Here is a 6,000-nt window from a genome sequence, read left to right as displayed (position 1 = left end):
TCTGTGGCGTCCTGAGGGGTTATCTCTGACACGCTGTGCTTTCAAAGTGGCTACAACAGTGTCTCCTATCTTGCCTGCTCTCCTTCAGTGTGACTTTGCCCGCGCATCCCCTGCCCCCCCCACCATCAAGAGGTAGCGTCAGACTCCCCCTCCTCTTGAATCTGGGCCGGACGTAGTGAATTTCAAGCAGTGGACTGCAGAGGACTTGAGGCTGCACGCCTTCCAAGCCTAGGCCGTGAGAGGCCATGCAGCTTCCAGACGCTCGCTCTCAGATGCTCCCCCTGGGAACCCAGCCACCGCGTTACGGGCAAGCCCAAGTCATTTGGAGAGGGCAGTCTGGTTAACAGCCCCAACCCAGCCCAGCCTGCAAGTAGCCCCAACTCAGGTGGCAGGCACAGAGTGAAGAGGTTCCAGTCCCCAGCCGTTTCCCTGCTGTGTCCTGGTTAAATCCCTGACCCTCGGAAGTCTGTGAGCCGAGTAAAGTGACTGCTTTACACCACATTCTGGGATGATGATCCTGAAGTGAAACTGGGGTTGTGATACAGCTAAAGCCATTCTGCTGCTGAATGATGGAACTGGGTTAAAATCCAGCTCTCACAGTTTTCAGCACAGAGCTTCTCCCACCATTTACTCTAACAAGTATTTATTGTCTACAGTGAACCACAGCCCTGGGGGGAGAGACACCGTGACAGGTGAACACAGCTCCAGAGGGCCCAGTGAGGACCAGCGGGCGCGCAGTGCAGAAGGGCTGACTGCAGTCAGCACGAGGGGGGCCTGGTGGTGGGCAGAGCTCGCTCCAGATGGAATGACTGACACAGAGGAGCCGAGTGCCTCAGGCAGGCGACTGGACTTAACAGGTGTTAAGATCAGCTCCAGCCCTCCCTTTCGTCTCCGAGATTCCATCCCTTCCACGCCTGGTCCCCAAAGGGATTTGAGAGCTTTCTTTTGAAACATCCTCTTTTAAACAAGATGCGCCCTAAGATCCCCGCTGATGAGTTTCCGTGCTGCTGTCTGTACAGTATTTGTCCTGCCGGCCCCCAAGGCGGGGAACAGCATCAGGTCACAGGTTCAAATCCTGGCTCTGCCTCTCAGTGGCTGGGTGCCCTGGGCGAAGGATTTAAGTTTACTGAGCCTCAGTGAAGTGCGAAGACACATTTCCTATGACACGGGGATTGTTGTGAGGGTTAAATATAGTGCTTATGTGAAAACCAGGTGGAGGGATGTCTGTCGAAACCCTTGCTGAAGTCTCTCCCTGTCTCCAAAGGAAACATCTCAAAACTTCTGCACTCTACTCTCAAGCCGGCCAATCCCCCTCCTCTCTCTCCCCCTTAAATAACCAGGTCCCCTGTTGAGGGTGATGAGAGAGAGGGAGAAGGAAATACCAGTTGCTTCTTCCTCAGCTTTCTCTGACCACCCGCCAGCTAAGCTGGGCTCCCTTCCCCTCTTCCTGAAGCCCTTTACAGTGGACTGGATGTCCCACTCCCTGTTTGAGGCCAAAGCTTTACTTCCCAGGGCACCCCCAGGGGTCTTCGGGCCCCTGAGCTATTGATGACCCACCCTTCCTCCTGGGTCCCCCTTTCTGCAGAAAAGAAACTTCCCTCAAGCCCAAATCTTCATCTTCCGTCCCCTTTGCACTGAACTTCTTGAAAATGTCACCTCTGTCTCCCACTCACTCCTCTACCACCTGGGGCTGGCTCAGGCTTCCACCGAAATGGTTGTCACAGATCTGGGAGGACACCCTTGTCACCAAGCCCAGGGGTCACTGTTCAGTCCTGAGCTTCTGGACACTGTTGTCTTTGCCCTTGGGGAGTCCCTGAGGCCACCTCTCTCCCCAGCACCCGGGACCACCATCCCCTCCTGCTTCTCCCCAGTCTCTGCTCCCTCCTGGTCAGTGTCACACCCGCCCCCCACCAGACCCGCATATCTAATGATCCTATCTGTGGGCAGATGTCCCACAGAATCTCAGATCTGAGAGATTCAAAGTTGAAGCAGGCGTCTCTCCATCCTCCCCGCTCTGCTTCTGCCCCTTCACCTGTGTTTGCTCTCTTCAGGAACAAAATGGCCAGTTTTCTAGCTGCCCAAGCCGGAACACAGGGGTCACCCTTGACACCTCCCTTTCTCAAGTATGGATCCTCCTGTCTAAATAGCTCCTTAATCTCGCCCATCCCAACTGTCACTCCTATTTAAATTGCTGCAGTGGTCTCCTGGCTCCCAGTCTTGCCCAACTCCAGCCCACCCCACGTGGCCTGAATGATGTTTCTAAAAACATCTGGTTATGTAGCTGCCCTGTTAACCACCTTCAGTAGATGTGCCTTGCTCTCAAGCTGCAGTTCCCACCCTGGGCTTTTGCATGTGATGCTCCTGCCTGGAAGGCCCTCCTTCCTTCTTCTCACAGCTGTTGATTCAACTCCCACTTATCCTTCAGGTCCACACTGAGACTGGTCTTCCCCTGAAAGACTTTCCCTGATTCCCCAAGGCTGTGAGATCTTCTCTCAGATGTTCCTTTAAGTGCTTCCACTTGTCATACAATTATCGTAATTGGCTGTTTCTCTCTTGCCTAACGCTGGGGCTGGCACAAATCAGGAGTTGAATAAATACTTGTTGAGAAGTAAGAATGGAAAGATTACTTTCCAGTGGGTCTCCAACTTGCCCATGCATCAGAATCACCTGGAGGACCTATTAAACCGGCCCGCTGGGCTTACCCCCCAAGATTCTGATTGGAGTTTCTGATTCTGTATAGTTAGGGGAGATGCTCCAGAATTTGCATTTCCAGCCAGGTGATGATAACGATGCTGGTCTGGGACCACACATTAAGAACTTCTGCTTCATACCGTTTGAAGGTGTCTGAAAGGTGGAGGATAACTGTCTTAGAGAAGGCTGGTAGAAGGTTTTGGAGGCTTGATACATTTCCGGTACCTCTCTTCTTTTGCAGCTTCCATAATAAGAACATTTCATAAGGGTTTAGTCTCTGAAAAGATTCTCAAGAAACTGGGTAGGCTCTAAGGTAACCAAAGCACACACCCCAGAGGGATCAAAGGCAACACCTGGTTGTTTGTTAATGGGTTGCTAGGCAACGGGACAAAGGCGAGGATGAGGGTAGGATATGCAGCTGGTGGGGATTTTAGAATGACACTGAGACATCCAGAGGGTAGACAACTATCAGAAGTCCACGGAAAGCAGATACAAGGGCGTCCCCACAATCATCGCTGTGATGTGCACGTGGGCTGGCACGCCGTCCCGGCACGGAGAAGCTCGTGCTGTAACGTGGCCTCTAATGGGATTGGGGAATATTTTTCTCAGAAGAACCACTGAGGACCCAGGAGGGACATTTCTTAATGAGAGTTAGGTAAGAAATGACTGGGGCTTATTACCATCTGCTTTTTAAAAATAAGCTTTATTTACTTATTTTATTATGAAATACATATTCACATTTAAACATTTTAAAAGTAGGGAAAATAATATAATTCCATGTCCCCTGAAGGGAACTTATTAAAATTTGGCATCTATCCTCTCAGAAAAAAAAATAAAGTGAACATAAAAGGGATTATTCCACATGTACTTGCTCTGCAGCTTTATAAGAAAACACTTAACTGAATGTAGCAGACATTTCTGCATTTATGCTTCCCTGCTTTGTTCTTTTAACAGTCACATGGGGTTTTTTTTTTGTGTGGATGTGCCATATTGTACTGAACCTTGCTGGATAGGCATGTGGATGAAGAAAGTTGCCTGCCATATCAGGAAACAAAGGATGCTCTGGCCATCGAGTCATCAGCCACTGCAGTGGTGCCCCCTGAGGGGATTCGGGATGGAGGAAAACTGGATACTGGTCCTAGATGGTGAAGGTGTGTATCAGAGGAATGGACTCTTGTGTCTTCCCATACATAGAATAAGTGCTAAATTCATTAACTTGAGATGTCTGTTTTTTTTTTTTAAATTAACAATTATCTTTTGATCTTCTGGCTACCTGTTTTTTGTTTTGTTTTGTTTTTGCAAGAACTCCTCTATATCCTGAGCAGTCCCTCAGCCCTATCTGAGAGGCTGTCTCCCAGGCTTAAGTCCTCAGTGCATCTGCTGAAGAAAACATAATTTTCAACTTTTAGGTTGTGCATTTTTTTCCCCAGTCAACGGTGTTTAGGTTGCTTTTCATTTTTTGCTATTGCTACCAATGCTGCATCGCACAACCTTCAACATACATTTGTGTATTTGTGAGGTGGAATGGCTAGATCAAAGACAATTTGTATTTAAAGTTTAGCGACAGATTGCAGGTTTCTCTACAGAAAGTCTGTGTAATTCATATTTCCACCCATAACGTGAGTACCTGTTTTCACATACTTTCATCAGCACTTGCTTTTATCTGCCCTTTAACATTTTTATAAGCCCTATTGCTTTAATTTTTCATTTCTTGGATCAGTTTCTTTGGGCACTCTTCAATTACAGATTTTCCCCTTTGTATATCTCCCAGACTTGCCTGTTCAGGTGCTTTGCCCATCTTTCTATAGGAATTGTTCACCTGTTTTTTTTTCACACTGACTAATAAAAGGCAAATTCAGATAGTTTGTTGCTTGTTCCTCTTGACTCCTCCCCACCCCATGGTGCCAGAGGGTGTTTTTGGTTTTTAATTTGTATACAGTTGAGACTATTGATGTTGTAGGAAGATGCATATTTTCCCTATAAATAAAAGGTAAAATTATAATGCTGTCATTTTAAAAAGCTTCCCTTTTATCTTATGGATTGTTTAGGGCAAAAGAAGAGGGAAGAGAAAAGACAGAAGGAAGCAGAGGAGGAATATAGGGAGGAAGACAGAGAAGAGAGAGCTGTATTCACCAGGTTTATTACACTCCTAAGGGACACGGTGTGATTCTAAAACTTTAATTTACGTGTGAATCAACTGGAGATCTCGTTAAACTGGAGGTCCTGATGCAGCAGGTCCAGGAAGGGACTGAGATCTGCATTTCTCCCCAGCTCCCAGGGGAGGCTGATGGCCCTTGGAGCACTCCTGGAGGAGCAAGGGTTTTGTTTCTGACAAGTGGAAAACATGGGTGGCCTCAGTCAGTAGTCCTAATCCACTTAAATTTATCATTTGTATCAAAAACCCTTTCTCTAAGTAAGTAGAGAAAACCCTAATTTCTTGATCTGGAAAACAGGAGATAGCCATAGGTCATTTTCTTTCTTTCTTTCTTCCTTTCTTCCTTTCTTTCTTTCTTTTTTCTTTCTTTCTTTCTTTTCTTTCTTTCTTTTTCTTTCTTCCTTCTTTCTCTTTCCTTTTCTTTCTTTCTTCCTTCCTTCCCTCCTTCCTTCCTTCCCTCCTTCCTTCCTTCTTCCTTCCTTCCTTCCTTCCTTCCTTCCTTCCTTCCTTCCTTCCTTCATTTCCTTCCTTCTTTACTTCCTTTCTTCTTCCTTCCTTCCTTCCTTCCTTCCTTCCTTCCTTCCTTCCTTCCTTTCTTTCTTTCTTTCTTTCTTTTCTTTCTTTCTAGAAAAATGACTGCTTTCATAGAGTAACATCCCTCCACCTCATGGCCCTTTAGAATACGTATGTGACTAAGGATTTTAAAACACATATAAAATATTCGCTTCTTAAGACCTTGTTGAGCTGGATAAAACTGAACTGAGAGATTAATTGGCCCTTTTGGGCAGAAATATTCCCACTCTGCTGGCTACCTCCCCTCCTCAGCATTATAAGAGTTTCTCTGTATTATTATTATGATGATGATGATGATGATGATGATGATGATGATGATGATGATGAAAGAATAGCTACAGTCTAAACACATCCCCTGAGACAGTAATTTAATGGGTCATGTAAGAAGCAACACAGTCTGGTGGGAAAAAAAATCTTAGAATTGGACTCAGGAGAGCTAGATTCCTGCTCTGGCTTTGTCACGGCTACTTTGCGTGTATTAAACGTCCTTGGCTTGGTTCCTTCAACTGTAAAATGAGATGCCATTAGGGCCTCTCTTACCCAGGATGATACTGGAATAAAAAATGTCCCGGAGGTGTCTC

General features: G+C 46.5%; 1 long non-coding RNA gene across 1 annotated transcript; it reads left to right on the top strand.

The window, feature by feature from the left end:
- Nucleotides 1–3,662: 3,662 nt before the first annotated feature.
- On the top strand, nt 3,663–4,850 carry LOC140686984 (uncharacterized). Its single transcript, XR_012060996.1, has 2 exons — nt 3,663–3,842; nt 4,740–4,850. It is a non-coding gene; the product is annotated as an uncharacterized lncRNA (long non-coding RNA).
- Nucleotides 4,851–6,000: the final 1,150 nt, after the last annotated feature.

The sequence above is a fragment of the Vicugna pacos genome, chromosome 18 (assembly GCF_048564905.1).
Source record: "Vicugna pacos chromosome 18, VicPac4, whole genome shotgun sequence".
NCBI lineage: Eukaryota > Metazoa > Chordata > Mammalia > Artiodactyla > Camelidae > Vicugna > Vicugna pacos.
Note: the sequence above shows the minus strand (reverse complement) of the source record. Positions and strands in the feature narration are given on the sequence as shown.